At 45.6% G+C, this 19966-nt stretch overlaps 1 protein-coding gene across 8 annotated transcripts in view; it reads left to right on the top strand.

The window, feature by feature from the left end:
- LOC144791058 (phospholipid scramblase 1-like) overlaps positions 1-19966 on the top strand; it is a 401648-nt gene that overhangs the window by 21150 nt on the left and 360532 nt on the right. For 4 of the 8 annotated variants that reach the window (XM_078665693.1, XM_078665699.1, XM_078665696.1 and 1 more), the window contains exons 1-2: positions 10896-10995; positions 15771-15833. The gene's annotated coding sequence lies outside the window, so the exon portion shown is untranslated. Of the gene's footprint in view, positions 1-4017; positions 4128-5153; positions 5271-10895; positions 10996-15770; positions 15834-19966 lie in introns of those variants that run through there. The other 4 variants (XM_078665694.1, XM_078665698.1, XM_078665697.1 and 1 more) reach the window with 4 other exon arrangements.

Below are 19966 nucleotides of genomic sequence, written 5' to 3' on the forward strand. Positions count from 1 at the left end.
ACCCCAAGGAGGAGGACCGGGTGTGGGAGAGGCCACCCCAGTCTCTGGTCCAGCCACCGGGTACATGCCTGGGGCTGGTGGGCCAGTGTGAGGATGTCATACCTAACCTGACAGGAGGGAGAGTGGACAAAGGGTGCCAAGTACCTGGGGCTACTGCCCCCCACTCTCTGAAGCCACAGAGGTTTGAGAGCCCTGAGAGGCATAAGGCCTGGCTCTTATCCCTGACTACTGTCAGTAGCCACTGTGGCTTGCTGTCTGTCTTTTGGGACACAACTGTGAACAAGTTAAGGTTAGATGCTGCACAGGTGGTGTCCACAGGTGAGGAGAAGGGTTCCCCATGGGTTAGCATGGTGGGCCCTGAGAGTAAGGACAGAGGAATTGAAATGGGTTCAGATTGGCGTAGAACTGGAATATGCCCCTGCTGTTGGGGGCCAGGTCCATTTTCTATCGCCCAAAGCAGGGAAGCCCATCAAGGTAGTGCTTTGTCTACCCTGCGTTTTGGCTGGAAGGGGGTTGTGTTGGACTTAACCATTTTTGCAGGGTCATCCCTGAACTTTTTGCCTTCATCCTATATCTTTTCTGACCTGTTGTTGGCTATTTTATTACTCTGGGCACTTTACCACTGCTGATCAGTGCTAAAGTGCATATGCTCTCTCTATTATAAATTGATGTATGGATTAGTGATTCCATGATTGGCTGGTTTGGTTTACCTGTCAAACCCTAGTACAGTGCACCAGGAGTGCCCAGGGCTAGTAATCCAAATGCTGCGGGTGGGCTTGCAGCACTGGTTGTGCCGCCCACAGAAGCAGCATTTAAAAGTGTGTCTAAGGCCTGCCATTGCAGAGCCTGTGTGCAGTGTGGTACTGCCATGCTGACTGGGCAAGTGCACCCACTTGCCAGTTCCTAAACCTTCCCTTTTCTTCATATCAGACACCCCTATGGTAGGCCCAAGGGCAGGGTGCATTGTAAGTATAAGGTAGGACATGCCCTGGTGTGTGTGGCATGTCCTAATAGTGAATTACAACCATTTTCGTTTTTCACTATTGCAAGGCTACCTGTTCTCCATAGGCCAGAATGGGCAGTTAGATTATTACATTTTATAATCCTAACTAACTCAGGGAACATGGCAGAAATTCGAGTTTAGTATGCCTGAACTCCGAATGATAAATTACATCTTTTAGTGAAGTTGGTTTTAACATTCTGTGTTTGAAAATACCACTTTTAGAAAGTAGGTATTTTCTTGTCTAACTATCTAAGCCTGCCTCTGCTAGGTTGAGTATTCCTTGTCTGGAGTTTGAGTGACAGAGGCTGGGGGATTCCAGGAGACAAGGTGAGTCCGCCCAGTGGTGAATAGAGATCTGCATCTAGATGGGAGGGAGGAGTTGCACCTGGGACCTGAATAGGGCTGTGCCTTCCCTCCACAATGCTGGCTCCACGCCCTGTGGTGCGTCTGATGTCTCTGCCCTGCACTGTGAAAGGAGAGAAGAAGTCATGTCAACAGAGTGCTCCAGGGCTGTGCCTTCCCTCCACAATGCTGGCTCCACCTCCTGTGGGGCGTCTGATGTTTCTGCCCTGCAATGTGAAAGGAAATAAGGAATCATGTAAACAGAGTGCTCCAGGACTGACCAGAACTGGTTTGGATTAGGCAAAGGCCCCTCTGCCCTCATTGGGCAAAGGATTTTGGGGTATTAATAGTGGGATCCTGATCCCAAGAATGTAGATCACTTTTGGACAACAAGAAGAAACCTTTGCTGAGGAGAGGAACCAATAGAAACTGATGAGACACTATCCCTCAGCTGAAGTTCTACTTGGGGGATTGGCCTGCATTGGTTGCCTGACTGCCAAAAAAAGGAGAAAGGGACCTTTGTGTACTTTCATCAACTTGTAAGGATCTCCAAGGGCTTGAGAGAAGAGCTTTCCTCCTGCTGAAGTCTCAGGGACAACAGACTTCAACCACAAGCTCCCCAAGAGTTCTTTGGAAGTGCCTGCTGCTGTTATGGGCCTTCTGAGGGACTGTGTGTCGCAAAGAGCTGGAAGCGTGACTCACGAAGAAAAAGCATGTCGCCGTCGCAGCCGCTGTCGTCGCATCTCTGAACAAGGGTGTCACTGCTGTAGCTGACACATTGCACCGCATCACAAGAAACGTCTCGCAACATAGAAGAAGCATGTCGCAGCCGCTGCAGTCGCATTTCTGAACAAGGATGTCGCCGCTGTAGCTAACACATTGCACTGCAGAAGGGCCTTGCATCAAGAGAGAAGAGTGTTGCCGCCAAAGCCGCTGTCATCGCTTTTCTGACCAAGGGTGTCGCGGCTGCAGCTGACGCATCGAGTCGAGACATCTCGCAACATCGGAGAAGCGCGTACATCAAGAAGAAGAATCCATCTTGTTTCTTTGCACCCGATCTTCAACGCATCACTATCCTTGCGTGCCAGGGACTACTGTATCACCTTCCCTGCAACACTTTCTTTGCCCTGCGTGTGGCATCTTAGGGTACATTGACTCAAAGTGTTGCGTTTTAAGATCTAAAGAGAACTAAGCCAATTCTACCATTTTAAGTACAGTACAGTATTGTGGATTTTTGTCGTTTGTGGTCTTGTGTTACATCTATATAAAGAATACTTATTTTTAATATACAACTGTGTGGTGTCCATCTGTAGTGTTGTTACTGGGTTACTGTATGCGTTCACAAATGCTTTACACACTGCCTCTGAGATAAGCCTGTCTGCTCGTGCCAAGCGACAAAGGGGGTGAGCAGGGGTTATTTTAGGAGTGTACCCCCTTACCCTGACTAGAGGCAAGGGTCCAAATTTGTCACAAGTACCTACCTGTGCCAATTGGAGACCCCCAAATTTGACAATGACCAGCAGAGGCAGTGCTGCAGAAAAAAATCTCTCTAAGTTCGCGGACACCAAAAAAAGGATCATCAGATTTTGGCTACATTTACCAATTTATATGGTGAGTCAAACTCTCAATTCATCATTTTGCTTGTCCTTAAAAGAAGTTCATAGCATCTGACGGCTCTCAGCACCTTTTAGAGGGGTCTTATGCATGAATATTGTTTGTCAAGACTGAATCCTACTTTAGATACTTGTGCTAGCAATATGTCATCAGAGGAAATGAGTGTCTTTGAGGCTGGAATGAGGACTCTAATGTTAGAGCAATTGGCTTACTTTCATATGGAGGGAAGCTAATTTAACCTTCCTCCCTTCCCTCTGTGCATGGGACTCTTTTACTCAAGAAAGATTGCTCTTTAGGATACTCTGTTCTTGTACCTCCAGCCCCCTTTCAAAAGGGGAGGCCAATGCTTTCAATGTTCCAGAGTCCTTTCCCATTATACCTCCTACTTGCCTTGAAGCCATAATTACAGATAGTTACCTAGTGCGGAATTGCTATTGCCTCATTGTTCTGTGCAATTGTCAGCCATGGTGAATGGTCAAGTGGTACAGCAGGATGTCATCTTACATGAGGGCAAGTAATAGGATACCTTTATCGTGGTATTGAAATGGATAGCAGGCTAGACAGGACTCCCAACTGACGGCAAAGATGGTGAGATGAAAGAAGCGAGGGCCTTATTTGAGACTTATTCATTTGTTTGAAGGGGTGGGGTATCATAATATTTTCAGGTTCTCTATAGGTTAACTGATAGGGATGTGCAAGAATGAAGATGTCAGAATCTGATGATAGTTTTAGTCATTACCACACACTGTAGCATGAAGCTTCCTCCCTAAACGTATCAGATCACTTAATGGGTATTGGTTTACTATAACCTAAAAGAATTGCAGTGAGCAGGGTACGCTGTCACTTGGTTAGCAATAAGATCTTTTTATCCACCTCCCAATATAGGTGCTAGAGTTGTGTAGAGAGTGGTAACAAATGAGGCTTAAGATTGAGAGAAGTATGCTAGGTTTAAAATGAAATTGCGATTTGAATTCTTTTTGAGCTGTGGATTTTCACAATATTACAGATGACATAGTACTAATAATTAACCATTTAACAGTGGACTTTTCCATTTGCAGAATTTATTGAATTACCAGCAGAGGCAGTGTCACAGAAGAAAATTTCTCGGAGTTGCTGACCCCAAAAAAAAAAGTTCATCAGACTTCGGCTTCATTTACCAATATACATGGTGAGTCAAACTCTCAATACATCATTTTGCTTGTACTTAAAAGAAGTTCATAGCATCTGACGGCTCTCAGCACCTTTTAGGAGGGTCTTCCGCATGAATATTATTTGTCAAGACTGTAGCGAAATGGATGATGCTATGGGCATCATGATAGCTTATGAAAGAAGTTGACTGTCTACAAGGCTGACAATCCTACTATAGATACTTGTGCTGGCAATTCATCATCAGAGGAAATGAGTGTCTTAGAGGCTGGAAAGAGGACTAATGTTAGAGCAATTGACTTACTTTCACATGGAGGAAAGCATATTTAACCTTCCTTCATTCCCTCTGTGTGAGGGACTCTTATGCTCAAGAAGGATTGCTCCTTAGGATACTCTGTGTTCTTGTACCTCCAGCCCCCTTTCAAATGGGGAGCCCAATGCTTTCAATGTTGCATAGTCCTTTCCCATTACACCTCCTACTTTCCTTGAAGCCATAATTACAGATAGTTACCTAGTGCGGAATTGCCAGTGCCTCATTGTTCTGTGTAATTGTCACCCATGGAGATTGGTCAACTGGTGCCCTGACATCATAAAGCTAAAGCAGGATGTCATCTTACACGAGGGCAAGCAATAGGATACATTTATCATGGTATTGCAATGGATAGCAGGCTAGACAGGACTCCCAGCTGAAGGTAAAGATGGTGAGATGAAAGAAACGAGGGCCTTATTTGAGACTTATTCAGAATTGCAGTGAGCAAGGTACGCTGTCACTTGGCTAGGAATGAGATCTTTTTATCTACGTCCCAATATAGGTGCTAGAGTTGTGAAGAGAGTGGTTGCAAATGAGGCTTAAAATTGAGAGAAATATGCTAGGTTGAAAATAAAATTGAGATTTGAATTCTTTTTGAGCTGTGGATTTTAACAATATTACAGATGACATAGTACTGATTATTAACCCTTTATCAAAATCAGTCTGTTGTTGTGTTGCATTAGTTTGGAAATATTTAAGTTCTGTTAATAGACTAACAGTGGACTTTTCCATTTGCAGAATATATTGAATGACCAGCAGAGGCAGTGCTGCAGAAGAAAATTTCTCGAAGGTGCTGACACCCAAAAAAAAAAAAGAAAGTTCATCAGACTTCGGCTTCATTTACCAATTTACATGGTGAGTCAAACTCTTAGTTCATCATATCTGATAGAGACGTCTATCATCAGCTTCCTTAACTTCGAATATCCTCAGGGGTCAGATTGGTCTGGAAAATGTTGCGCAGCAGCACCTCTGTGCACCGGGGGGTGACGCCGTACGGCTCCTGCCTGACGTCATTCCTGGACTTGATGTAAGCGGAGCCATATATGCCCCGTCTCATCGCGCCAATATAAGTTTTCTTCTTTTCCACGTTCCTGACCTACTTTCGGGCCTTCTCGACACCGTTGCTGTCATACCGGAACAGTGTGCAATGCCCTCCGGGTTCAAAGCCTGTGAGGCCTGTGTCAGATTGCATGTGATGCCTTGGTGTGCACCACAACTCCAAGCAATGCAGCGACTGTCAACAGATGAAGCCAAAGTCCCTTCGGGAACGCCGTATGAAGCTCCTGGCCACGGGGCTGTCTGTCCTAGCTTCTTCTTGTCGCCGCTCTCCCTCCCCAGAGGGGGCTCGCTCCCAAGGCCACTCCCGCGACCGGCTCCCTAAAAAAGGTAAGCGGAGCCACAAGCGTCCACTGAGGTCCACCTCTTGTAGGTGTGCAGCTGGCACCCACTCCTCTCATACAGGGTCCGCTATGGGCACCCGGAGGTCACCTTCTCCATAACCTCCTTTTCCAGGAGTTGGAGTGTTGAATGCCCAAATGGAGGCCTACTCCTGGGCTATTCAGGCCTACTTTGAGTCCCCCTCTCTCCCTGGCGTGCCTTCGGCCCCAGAGAGGTGGAGGGTACTCAAACCGGGCCCTGGTCAGCGAATCCTTCCCAGACCAGGGTTGTGTGCACCGACTCTGATTCCGGAGCCGAGTTGACTACATTGGGCCGTGACCCAGACCGTCCTGGTTGCTCTAGCACACTCCGCCAGTAAACGCATAGCCCTGTGCGGCTTTCTGCGCGGATGGCGTCAGTGATATCGGCGACGCCGGGTTCGGCACCAAGCTCTCACTGCCAGTCAACACATAGCCCTGTGCGGCTTTCTGCGCAGAAGGCGGGGGCGGCGTCGACGATGCCGAGCTTGGAGCTGGGCTCCATGTCGGACCCGAAGACGGGCTCATCGTCTAAGCCCACGCCCAGCTCTAAGCCTGAGCCAGCGTCTGGGGCAACACTTCATCCGAAGCCGGCCAACACATCGAGGCTGCTTCCCTCGTGGAGGCCGTTGACGTCCAGTCGACTCCGACACGGTGCCCAGCCACGCCGCTGTTGACACATCTATCACCGCTGGTGTCCATCCATTTTTTGACACCTGCGTCCATGCCTGGGGTTGACCGCCCTCCAGATTCCTGTGTTCTTTCTCCTCAGTGAGGTCGGGCGACACTGGTATCCACTACAGCCTTTTTGGAGGCTGCTGCTTCCCCTGGTCGGGAGTCACTCGTGCAGGTCCCTAGTGTGGCATGGCCTTCGGGTCGATCCCCAGCCCCGCTCTTTATGGCAACTGGGAGAATTAGTCTCCAACTGTCTCCTACATACGGCCTCTTGTCCCCTCCTAGAGTGACTACTGAGCTAGGGCCGCCTATGCTGCTATCCTCAGCTTTCAGCCTCCTGTGAAATCCCTCATTCCTGATCCGTTAATGGATCTGCTTCATCGCGAGCCTATTAACGTGGAGCCCTTGCTACCACTTGGGAGTGCTTTATTGGAGGTCCTGTCTGGCGCATTGGCATGGTCCTCTTCTTGGGCCCCGGTTGATCGGGCCATTTCTGGTAGGCACTGTCTGCCCCAGGGGATTCACTTTGTCTATCCCTCCACCCTACTGCTCAGGGATTGGTGATTCAGGCGGCCTTTGGGTTTCAGGATTCCTCCACTATGCCTCTGTTTCCTCCCACCCGGGAATCCAGGTCGCTGGATGCATGTGGAAGACAGCTTTTTGCTTCTTCTAGAGCGGCCATCCATGCTTTAAACACCACATGCGTGTTCGCACGGGCGTCCTTCTCACTCTGGGACTCTGTGGCTAACCTTATTCCTTCTTTCCAGAGGAATTGCGCTCAGAGCTTCTCCGTCTTGTTCTTCACGGCAAGGATGGCACATTTTTCAATCCGCTCCTCCCTGGATACCACAGACTCTGTGGTCTGTGCTCTTGCACGGTCGGTGGCTTTGCGCTGACACGCCTGGATGCGTGACAGACGATTCCCTGAAAATATAGGGAAAGCCTCCAAGACATGCCGTTTAATGGAATAGATCTTTTTGGGCCCCATGCCAACTCGGCAATTGCCAGGCTTCTGTCAGGGGTGCCATAATTCTGCTAGTGTCTCTAGCTGACTTCTTCTTGGTTGTGGGTCTTTCTTTACAACCCGGTTTTTATCAGCGACGGGTTGGTGTCTCCGCATTGTCTGTACAGCCGTATGGCTGATTGGTTTTGTTTTCAGTCCTCTGACTGTCTGTTTTGCCAAGAGGATGCCCCGTTCTTGCCAGGGGCTGACCCTTGCCCTATGTGGGGTATTGGCTGGTGGCAGATGTCTGCATTCGCCTTTGTTCGCTCCTGTGGAGTTTTAATTGTGGGTATCCCTCTGGGATTCATAGTCCCCTTTACTGCGTCCCGCAGGGTTGCATCGCTCTGTTGTCTGTGGTGCTTCCAATCCTAGTCTGGGTCTATGCTGTGTAGTATCTACCTCGCATGGCCTGGCATCATGCTCTTTGTCACATGGTCAGTTCTCTAATGCCAGCCCCTTCTGGGCTGTACTCTCCGGTAAGGAGTTACCGTGGACCTCTCGGTTATACAATTGTTATGGCCTTTTGGCTTATTCCCCAGCAATTATATCCACATCCCAGCTGCTTCCACGCAGGGATCTCTACGTTCAGCTGGCATTCTTAATGGATGTATGACATCACAACGCATGCTTTCACAACGCATGCCATTACGACGCAACTTTTACAACGCATACCATTACAACGCATAGTGCTTTGGGGCGCTGGATAGTGAATAGTTTAATTTTCTATTCCAACTCCAGTCCCCGTGGATAGTAGGGAAGGTGTTGGATAGTAAATTAAACCTATTCCCTATCCTAGAGCGCCCCCAGCGCAATGCGTTGTAATGGTTTGCGTTGTAAAAGTTGCGTCGTAATGGCACTGCGTAGTAAAAGTTGCGTTGTAAAGGTTGTCTCCCATTCTTAATGTGGCGGGTTCGTGGAGCCGGTTCTTCTTGGACTTCGCTCTGCCTGGCATCTAGGACCCATGAGTTGGTTCTGAATACTCCCTTATTAGGCTTGTCTTTTCTTCAAATTGTCCTGTGAGGGGAATACTCTCTTTCTTCCGGACTGGAAGCAGACGTGGCTTATAGCCTGGACTAGTTCCACCTTCTGTATAAAGGCGGGTACTTTTGAGGGTACGCTAGTTCCTGGGTTTGGCTGGGTTTCGGCATCCTCTTGATGCTGTTTTTGCGCCATGCTCTTCCTGATGGCTTGTGCTGGCTTTCTTGCCTTAGTGTTGGCCCTGCCCTCTTACATCACCAGCTCTTCTGTGGCGTTTGTGGGCCACTGCCTTCTTGCTGTTGTGCACATGTCAGCTATTCCTGCTGTCTTGCTTCCTGGTGCTCTTCTGTTTTGGTACTACATGCACCCTATGGCCGCGTATGAGCATCCCTGTAGTTGAAAATGGGCATCATTTCGATGTTCTCACTCATGTCTGGCTGATGAGGGTCTTGGAAATACTTTTCGTCTGTGGTGCACGCGGGGGTGGTACGCAGTCTCTCCATCATTCCACTTGCCAGTCTTTTGGGCCCATAGGTTCAGTTCAACTTTTTATAAGGTACTGAACTTCCTTTTCGCGCCAGCTACTTCACTGGGTATGTTTTTTGTTCCATATCGGTCCTTGCTGGGCAAGGGTCAGTATCCTGCTGCCTTCATATCCTTACAGGAGCAGGTTCAACAGTATTTTAGGCTATTCAAGTTGTTTAGCTGGGGCTGACTTCTTGTCGACACCTTGGATCCTGCGGATCCTTCATGCCCCTTTGCTCGTCTTCTTTCGAAATGTGGTGTTTTTCGCACCAGCGTTCTGGCTTGGTGTTTTCCTTCTATCCTCCCCTCTACCTATAGGGGTTTTTGTGTTATTCTGGATGGGCTGTGGTGCCCCGGCCTCCCCTTGATTCCCGTTCTCTTCAGAGCGTAGGGGTTTGGTGGTTGTCTGCGCTGTCATTGCACTATGTTTCGCCCTTGGTTGGCGACACTCTTTTGGTCATGTTATTAATTACTAGGTTCTCTCTGGACCGTAGTGGGGTTCAGTGGCAGTCCTGCCTCCGCTAGGCGAATGGCTTTGGTATCTATTCTAAGTTAAGGAATTTGCGGCTAGACGTCTCTATCAGATGAACAAGTTACTTAACTTCGGTAGCGACGTATCTGGTAGAGACATGTGTTTTACAGCCTGATTCATCAACGGGACGTTTTGCGTGGCCCTATTAGCGAATCATAGCGATTCGCTATCAGGGACACGCAAAACGGTATTCATGTAGGAATTGCTAAATAAATAGCGATTCCTACATGTTCTCTATTTGCGAGTAGCAATTTGCTACTCACAAAAAAAGGAATACCTCCCCATTCATTCCTATGGGCCAAAAGGCCCATAGGAATGAATGGGGAGTATCCCTTATTTGCGAGTAGCAATTTTCTACTCGCAAATCAGATAGCGATTTTAAGGGTGCCAGGGGTGTCCAAAGGACACCCTGTAGCACCCCTAAAATGCACATTTGAACAGGTGTTGCGCACACACATGTCCAAAGGACATGTGTGTGTGTAACATGCAAAAGAAAAAAATGCACTAAAGTGCTTTTTACACTATTTACGCAATTTACCACCAAGTCAGACCTGGTGGTAAATTGAGACCAAATATTGCGATTTCGCTATTTCTATTTGGTTGATGAATTGCATTTAAGGAATCTCTATTAGAGATTCCTCAAATCCAATTCCTCGCAAATATGCGATTTCGGTAATAGAGATTTTTGCATTTGGGATGATGAATCCCAAATGCAAAAATCGCACTCGCAAAGGGCCAGATTCTCAGAATCTGGCCCTTTGCGAGCGCAAATCAGCTTGATGAATCAGGCTGTTAGACGGATATTTTAACTTCCTGCGGGCCTCTTCTTGAAACCAACTTCAAACTGCGAATCTCTTAAGCAGTTTATTTCATTTATGTTTGTAATGGCCTGTCTTAGTAAGTCACGTAAATTCCTCCATAATTTGAAGAGTATAAAAAACGTGCAATTATACCATGTTATACTATAATGGAAACCAAATTAAAGGAGCGGGTCTTTACTCGTACTCTGGGTGTCAAACGTACAAGGTGCGCAAAGTCACCTTTGCAATATTTATGTTGCTTCAAGCGATGGACGTTAAGATGTTGCAATGCCGGAAGTACATTCTTCTCCCTGAAAAATGACCTCTAAGTAATGAGCCCGAGGGACTGCAAGTTGCACATACAATGCACACATTTTAAACTGGTTCTTCCGCATACTACCAGCGCGCTAAAAAGGAAAAAAAATAACCAATAGCAACAAAAGAATGTGGTTGTTTCAACCAGCTGCTCTGTAGGTAGGGGGCGTGGTCAGAGAAGCATGCTTTTCCTGTTTGACTTGTGCTCAAGTGTTTGTCTTTTGCATTGCGCATTAAGGAGCGACCAGGTTGGGACAGCACAATCTACAGGTGCCCATAGAGCTCTCGCTATCCAGATACAGAAGTTTCCAGCTTCGTTCCCAACTTTAGAAAACAAGTAAGTGTATTATGGCCTTTGCTTAATTTGAGCAGGTGGTACTTGTGTTGGGCATCAGCACTTATTTTTATGGACTGTAGTGTTTTTCATCATCAAACTTTGACCCTGAACCAGAGAGAGAAAGACAGAAAAGGGGGACAGATAGAAAAACAGTAAGAAAGAGAGGAAACACGTATTTTTATTTTATTTTAACCAATCTCTTGATCTACCTGTGCTTTTCGATCATACTTGAAGGATTGTCCTTCTCAATCTATCTGTAAATATGTATTCTGCTTTTGAGAGTTTTTTTGCCCGTTGCGGCCAGATGTGCCTATGCCTCCCTAATATTCATCCTATTTGTTTCTCTAAGTATGGCCAGTGCTTTTCATATCTGTCCTTGACACATCTGGGAATAAAGGAAGCTTGACAGAGGTTGTCTTTTGTAGCATCCCTAGTCTAAAGAATATATGGGGTTCTTTTGGTGGAAGTGGTAGAGTGTGGTGCCAGGTTCTGTTTCAGTGTTATGTCTTGGTCTGTCAGTAGTGAGACACTCATTTGAATGAATGATTTTAATGTTCTGACTCCAATACATCTGAATAATAAACCAAGTGTCAGTCCTTTAGACAATTCTACTTTGTTTGCTAATCTTAGAAGCATAGGTGGGTTATGTTTTCCCTTTACTGCAGACCTTGTTCAATTACAAAAAAAAACATGTTTACAGCTTTTTAGATCCAGCTTCCCAGACATCCAAAGCTGTCTGGTTGCAAACGACCTATTGGCAACTTACCAGGAACTTAACGTGGGCTTGTAGGCCACCCATTGCTTACCAATGTTTGGCTTTATTGCTATTCTCACTTGCTTACTTCTTATTGGATAGCTTGCCATGTCCATTTTATTTTTACCCCTCCCCATGGAGCAGCATAGCCTCTTTACTTGCGACCCTCTGTTGCTCCCTTTTAAGACACAACTTTTTCTTTTACCAAAGAGTGCATGTGCTTTTCAGCTGTCTCCCTGCCTGCTTCTGCCCACTCTGCCATGATGATCTCTCACCTGTGTGGTTCTGCATTCACCTCTATGTTGCCCTCTTTTTTGTGTGTCTCCAACAGGCGTCCTTATTGGTATCTCCCTTGTGTCCTTCTTTTCACCTTTCTCCCCACACTGGCCACTCCAACTCACTTTTCCCTTGACCCCTATCTTTCTTTGCGGTCCTATTTTTGAAACTTGATGTTTTTCTGTGGCAGACCAAGCAGCAAATTGCTGCCAGCCTCTCTTTTTTTTATAAAGAAAAACCTCATTTTTATTTTTCTTACTTTGCGATCGATCACGGATCAGTGAATAAAAAAACGACGCCTGAGTCCCACCCATGCGCATTAAGAATTTGGCATGACTTATGCACGGGTCTTCGGAAGGGCACGGCCGCATCATCGCATATTTTTTCCATTTTGATGATGCTGTACTGAGTGAGTATTTTTGTCAGTGCTATGCAGCCTGAACAAGAGACACTGGCAGAGCCAATAGGTCTAACAGGCGATCAGGTTTCAAAAGTGAGATCTATTGGCTTTGTCAATGCTTGTTATATAGGCCACCAGTTTAACTAAAAAATATCAGGAGGCCCAATTCTTATACACACAGTCGGAAAACCCGCATTTGCTGGTTTCCGACCTTGTAGGAGAGCAGCCTTCACAAGACGTTAACAGTTTACGCATAGAAACTTTCGCAGCTGCAGTTTTTCAGAAATACTTCTAACAACGTTTTGAGAAAAAATAATCGAGTACATTTTTATGTGAAAATTGAACTTGGCAAGTGTAAACACACCTGCTAACATGTATTCGTTTTTTGTTCCCGCAACACCGTGGAAAGGCACTTACTCATACTCTTGTCACAAATAAATCTCTGATGATTTACAGAGTGGAAGGGGTCAGAATATGGTTTGGAATTTATCCATGCATGAAGAAGTTTACCAAACCTGGAATGTCCACAATCTCAGGGTTGATAAACCCTTTCAAGAATCCAGTGCTGACGTCTGTGTATTACAAAACCTTGGAGTTTGTCAAAAAGTTATTTGCTTATGGACATTCTGACTTGCACTGACAAATAACTTTGTGAATGAAGTCCGCAAATTTCCGGCAAGGGTGAGTCACCAACAGTATGTATTTTTTTTCGTAACAGGGGAATACTAATTAAGGTAGGTGCAGCAGTTACTGCATAATATGTTATGAAGGTTCATATTGCTAAGCTCTCCTTGACACTGCTGGAGACTAGTAGCCATACCTGTTCACACTATAAAACATACAAAGTTTCATAACTCATGTATTTAAGCCATGGACGTGTACGGTTAGTATTCTGGGAGAATAATTGCATGTTTTTGTATAGTTTCAAGTGGAATCAGTAGGCCTTGAGATGGAATTTGAATATTGTGGTTTCATCTGACAAACGGAGTTATTTTTATTCACGTTTAGCGTACTTCTATAGCGCACTAGCACCTGAGGACATTTAGGCCCTTTTCGATTATTAAATCAAGCACAAAAAACAAGCCGAGATAATAGCAGCTAGAGGGAAATAGTGGTGAATATCACTGAACAGGATGAGCCCTTGGGATGCTTGAGAGGAGAGGGAATCGAAGAATACAATCAGACTCAGTATTAAAATCTGTAACCACATCGATTCGTCTTTGGAACACAACATAAGACACTTCTTTCAGGAAATACAAGTTCGTTCGAAACGAGAATAAGAGAGATAAATTTTAATTTATTGAAGCAGAACATTGGCAACCATACCCAGGGTTGGAAGGACCTCTTCCCGACTGGATCCTTGTAAAATGGAGGAGATCGTTTTGAGGTTTTGATGGATACCTTGATAAATTGACCAAAATTGCAGATTTATGGCATGTTAGTATTTTTTTGGGATTGAAAATTATAGTGGAGGGATAGAGGGAAGGGTTTGCATTTATATAGCGCTTGCTACTTCTGATGAGGTGTTGAAGCAGTTTTTGCCGGATAGCATGTTACTCCGGAACGCAAACAAGATTAGTAGGGAATTAGTATAGGGTAATATGAAATTAATTAGAACGGTGGACATGTGAGCTTGTTATTTGTAGTGAAAAGGGATAGTGGAGGGATAGAAGATTGAAGGGTTTGCATTTATACAGCACTTGCTACCCCTGATGAGGTGTTGAAGTGGTTTTCAACAGGTAGCACACTACTAAGGAAACCAAACAGGACTAGTGGGGGATTAGTATTGGGAAATATGAAATTAATTTGAGAGGTGGACCTGTTAGTCTGTTTTTTGGATTGAAAAGGAATAGTGGAAGGACAAAAGAGGGAAGGGACTAGAATTTTTGTTTTTGTTTTAGTTCATAGCATTAGGAGGAGGTTTGAGATGAGTACAGGGGAGGCGGAGGCAGAAGAGTCAGAGGGAAGGGCTTAGAAAGGCTTGTTTGGGAGATCTGAATAGTAAAAGAGGTATGAGATGGAGGGAAGCGTCCAGAAATGTTATTTTTGGGGTCTAATAGTGGAATGGGGTTTGGGATGGTTGAGAGGTATAGGATGAGAAATAGGGTGGTGCTTTTGAAAGAGTTTGATATGAGTCAGAGTTGACGTAGATGATATATAGAGAGAGGTATTGGGTGAGAAATAGGGTAGTGTGTTGTAGAGAGTAGTAGAATGAGGTCTGAGATGATGAGTCAGAGTGGAGGTAGAGGATATATTGCGAGATCTATAGGGTGGTACATTCGAGATGCTGAATTTGAAGCAAAGTAATAAATATAAAAATACATAAGTGCATGGAAGGTATATATGTATAAGGAAGGTAATACATGTAGATTTAAGTTGTATTTAATAAACTCAGACTTTCAAGTGTTGCTGTAATTTAAATTTATTAATTTATTTTTATTATTTGTTTTGTACTTCAATAGTGAAGCAATTGTAGCTATATAGTTATGATAACACATTTACTTATTTGTGCAGTCACCAATAAACATGTTAAACATAGAATAATATAACTGTAAGTAATATGTACATTTGTTAAGCAGAACTAGCAAATATCTACACATTTAAAAACATAATTATTATACATGTTTATACAAAGCAATACACATATATAGGTACACATCTATAGACCAAATAAATGCTTATATACAGTGCGATACACTATATATTTGTGTTTGAGTATGGTGGTTATGTAGGGAAGAGCCAACTCCTGATTAGTCTTCTGAAGATAAGGTAGTTATCCGTGGATCTTGCGTTCGGGCTGAAGAGTTCCATAGTTTGGCTGCTTGAACACAGGCATATGTGCCACCTATGTATTTTTCTTGTATGGTGGGATTTTAGGTGAGGTGACAATTCAGAGCGGAGGTTCCTTTGTTGAACGTATTTGGTGATTTTATTCCAGATGAAGAGCAGAACAATTCCATATATCGGTTTGTGGGTGATACAAAGCAGCTTGAATGTAGCTCTTCTGGCAACCGGTAACCAATGTTGGGCTTTCAAGGCAGGGGAGATGTCGGCTTGCGGTTTTATATGTAAGAGTTGTCTGGCAGCAGAGTTCTGAATCCATTGTAGTATTTTCATAGTTGCTAAAGATGATCCATGGTAGAGGCTATTGGGGTAATCGAGTTTAGGCAGAATAAGAGTTATGGTGGTCTGGAACCTTGTGTGGAAATTCCAGGTGAGGTAAAATGCGTCACAGAGTTTTTATAATTACAAAGCTTGATCTTGCTTGTTTGTCCACTTGGGCATTCATTGATAGCTTGGAGTCCATGGTAATTCTGAGGTTTCCTACTTCTTTTGATACTTTAGGTGGTGTTCCCAAATCATCAGGCCAAGCGGCGAGTGGATCTTAATTTTTCCCAATCGCCACACGTGAGTATTTCCGTTTTAGTAGTATTCAGTTTGAGATCGCTCCATATCAGCCATTGATCCATGGCTCTGAGACAACTGAAAATGTCAATTTCCAATCTCGTTGGGGCTTTCCAGTTTAAAGAATATTTGTGTGTCATCTGCATTGTTATAATATGTGAGGTAAACTGATTGATCAGTGCCAGTAATGACTTGATGTAAATGTTGAAAAGCATGGTTGAGATGATAGAGCCTTGAGGGACCCCTGTGTTTGTGAAGTACGGTTTGGAAGAGAAAGGGGGGTTTGGACGGCATGTGTTCTATTGTGAAGGTACGATGTGATCCAGTTGAGAGCAGTCCCCTCTATGCCGGCTTCGTAAAGTCTTTGTATTAGAGTGTCATGGTCAACCAGGTCAAAGGCAGCTGAGAGGTCCAAGATAAGTAGTACAGCAACCCGTTCCGGTCATCTGAGTTGTAAGTCAGTTTCACTTAATCCTTTTCAGACCACTTTCTCTTTGCCTACTGTAGGAGTAAAATAAATCACATACTTAACCGGGTGCTATAGATTTTGCAAGTCAGCTAAATTCCTTCAATATAGCATAGAGCTGTGTTCTCCTTGCAAATTGCAGGGGTCACCCACATTTTGAAGAGGATACCCTCGCACCAGTCAATGTAGCCTTTCTCCCCCAGTTTACCTTGATTATCAAGGCATTTGGTCTCAAGAGACCTTTAATATACAGCAATGGTTGCTGAGGGCACTGAGGTCTGAGTAGTACAGTGGAAAGCAGCGATTAAATGGCTGTGTTTGGGGAGCTTTAATGCTGCTGTGGGTATACGCAGCACCACAAGACCCTTGTGGGTTGTTGCTGTGCTTTATAAATATCTTATTGATTGAGACACATGAGATGGGGCAGTAGAGGGGAAATTTGAGCTGCATATATTGAGTGAAACTGAGCTATGATGAAGGATGGAGCGGAAAGAAAGGGGAAGCTCAGTTGGAACTAATTGCGAGGATGCAGTTAAACTTGAGAGGTGGAAAGCACATGAATGTGGGGAGGAAACGACAAGCTGAACTAGAGATGGGAGAAAGGTGCAGAAGTGAAGGAGTTGTCTCTGCGCTAAGGGACAGAAGAAAGTGAAGCTTTGCGAAAGAAGGAGCAAGGAGCCGGAATGAAGGATGGAGAAGGAAACTAAGGTAGAAGGAGAGAAAAAAGGCTGAGCAGACAGTAACTGTGTGCAGAAGGAAGTGTGTCCCTGCTGCTCAACAGGGACAGCAGGAGGATAAGAGCATAGATGAAGGAGAGAGGAAAGCTGGCTCAGTGGAAAGAAAGGCTGCAGTGAATGGGGGAGGGTGCTGGAATAAAAGCAGAGTGTGTAACTCAAACAGCTCGCCTGAGACTGAAGAAAGGAAAGAAGATCCATTGGTGACGTTGGAAATTAGGTCACAGCACTTGATTCAGGTATAAGGTGTACTGCAATGCTCACATTAATCTCAAGGGTTAATTTTGTGCATGTGACATATTTATTATAACCCAACGTAATAATACTTTTCTATTGACCTTGGAAAGATAAAAGGATGAATGGATCTCCCAAGATTCTGAGCTGCTTCCCTGGCATCGAACACAGATTTCTGCAGATCATGCATTAGTCCAGTGAGCCAGCACGCATGCCTACCGTACCCTGCCTCTCCCACTTCTCATTGGCAGTGAATTTAAGCTGGACTGTTCATGCTGACTGCACCTGTTGTCCAGAGCTCTCAGCATTCCTAGGTCCATCCGTGTACAATCCAGGTTTTTTTTCATTCCGGGACTTCATAGTCCTTTTTTCATTAGAGAATAAATATAACGTTCAACTGACAGGGTAGGCAAGATGGCTGCTGACCGGCCATAGCGAGAGGCCGCAGAATCCTCCCCTCCCTTTCTGCCTTTCAATGGTGATTTAAAGAATGCGGATGGTCCCTACTCGGAAGAATCTACCCTTGGTTGCTTGGCTTGATTTACCGCGGTGGCTTCCGCACTCCGTTGCCTCACTGGTGGTCTTTGTCCAGTATAATTGTGTACGAGCAGCGGGGCTGCTACAGTGGTGGAGGGCTAGGTGCGGGATGGCGCCGAGGGGCCCAAAGCAACCTAAGGATCAGAAAGACTCAAGAAACCCAGGTGCCAGTAAAGAAGCGACAAAAGATATTACAAAGGATATGTCGGCCCTGAACTCAGCTCAGCGCAGCACACGGCAGACGTGCAGGACAATCTCCCGAAAACTGAACGAACAGCAGGGCAATGGCGCCGGTACCATGTTCAGCGGTAACAAAGACTCTACCGATGCTGCCCGGAATGCTGCTGCGGCAAAACCTGCCCGGGATGTGGACAAAGATAAGGAAAGCACATTTCAACAACCTACCCTGATCGAGTACTTCACAGCGAGGCCATCAGAGAGCGCGGAAGCTGGAGATGGGGCCGGAACCGCGGGGCTTGAGGACGCTGAAGGCTTGGTATCCGGGCAACAAGTGGATACAATGTTGCATGTATCTCCCGGGACAGACGCGATTCAGCGCAAGCAGAGCGCTGAGCTCGCTGTTCCATCAGGCATGGCTCATGATGTGCTGAATACTGAGGTAGGAAAGTCTGACCCCGATGCCATCAACAAAACTTGGGGTGGTGAGGGGGTGCCTCCTCGAAGTAAGACTGAAGCAGTAAAGGCCTTCTCGGTGGGTTTTGTGAGTAGTCAGGATTCGATCCCCTTAGCAGACCACGGATCTTGAAAACTTAAGGCAGCTACAGAGGTTAACCCAGGACAAGGAGGCTACTGGTTCACCTGACGGTGAGTGCTTCTTTCTCTTAATGATAATTCAGACTCTGCTCTCAAGTGAGGGAAGTTGGTCTAGTGATTCTGACTCTGCAGAGAGTTCATCAGCCCACAAAGCATCGGCACACCATAGGGGTACTCATCAGAAAAAAAGGGTTAAATCAAAGTCTAAATTGCCAGACAGTCCCTCAAACACTGGGACCGCCAGTAACCTCCTGTGGGACTATTCAGCCACATCTCAGCTATATCAGGATGAAAGTGGCGCAAATAATATCCAGATGGGGCAGATCAACCCAAGCAGTCCGCCTCAGACTCCGTCACTTGATCTCCTCTACACTACCCTGAAACAAATGCAGGGAAATGCTAGGTCAGAGATCTAGAGAGCCAAGCAGGTTACAAAAAAGGTACAGAGTTCTCTGAGGAAGATGAACAAGTTATATGAGGACATGGCAGACAGGGTCGCCCACATGGAGGAGAGAACAGGAAGACTGGAAGATGATGTTAGCAGATGCCAGACTTATAAACAAGCACAAGAAAAAGCGGTCAAGGAAGTTCAGTGGAAATTGGAGGATTTCGAGAACCGCCAGAGGCGGAATAACATAAGGTTGCTGGGGGTAGCTGAAGGGGCGGAAGGGCAGGACATTGGGTTGTTAATTTTTAATTTTTTGAAGGGTGCCTTCCCCGTGCTGAGGAATTGGAACTGGGAGAATGAGGTGCAGTGAGCCCACCGGTTTCCACTGGTTCAGAGGAAAAGTCATGGGAAATCTCAGCTTGAAAGACCTAGGGCGATCCTTGTCTATGTTGGCAATTATCTTCTGAAGCAAGAAGTTATGGATAAGGCAAAGCCTGAATCCAGGCGTACTTTTGACGGTACTACATTCTTTGCGACTGTCGAAAGAAGATGGAGGTTAAGGCAATTGATTGCCTCTTTTCAGGGTCTTGGCTGTGAGGCTTACCTTTTGTATCCTGCAAGGCTTAAAGTGATTACTAAAGGACAAGTCAGAATGTTTTTTTCCGAGGTCAAGGCTCAACAATATTTGGCTGAGCTGAAGGAACAGAAGGGTGGATGAGGGTGGTGGCCTCGGGCCAAGAATAAGGTCTAGCCAGGGGTCTTGTTCCTGCTGGTGCCCCGGTTGTTTCTTTCAATTCTTTTTCTTTTTCTTTTTCTTGGATATCTAAAATTAAGGTGTCACTAAGGAACATAAATGGTGGAAATAGTGGAAGGCGGGGAGGGTGCGACTAGCTACAGGCTAAGCTGTCACACATAAGTCATGAATGACCTATGTGCCTGTAAGAGGGGTAGGGGGTTTGGTGGGGCAGGGCGTTAGACGGGGGCTGGGGGAGGAGTGGGGTCT

Source organism: Lissotriton helveticus, chromosome 11 (assembly GCF_964261635.1).
Source record: "Lissotriton helveticus chromosome 11, aLisHel1.1, whole genome shotgun sequence".
NCBI lineage: Eukaryota > Metazoa > Chordata > Amphibia > Caudata > Salamandridae > Lissotriton > Lissotriton helveticus.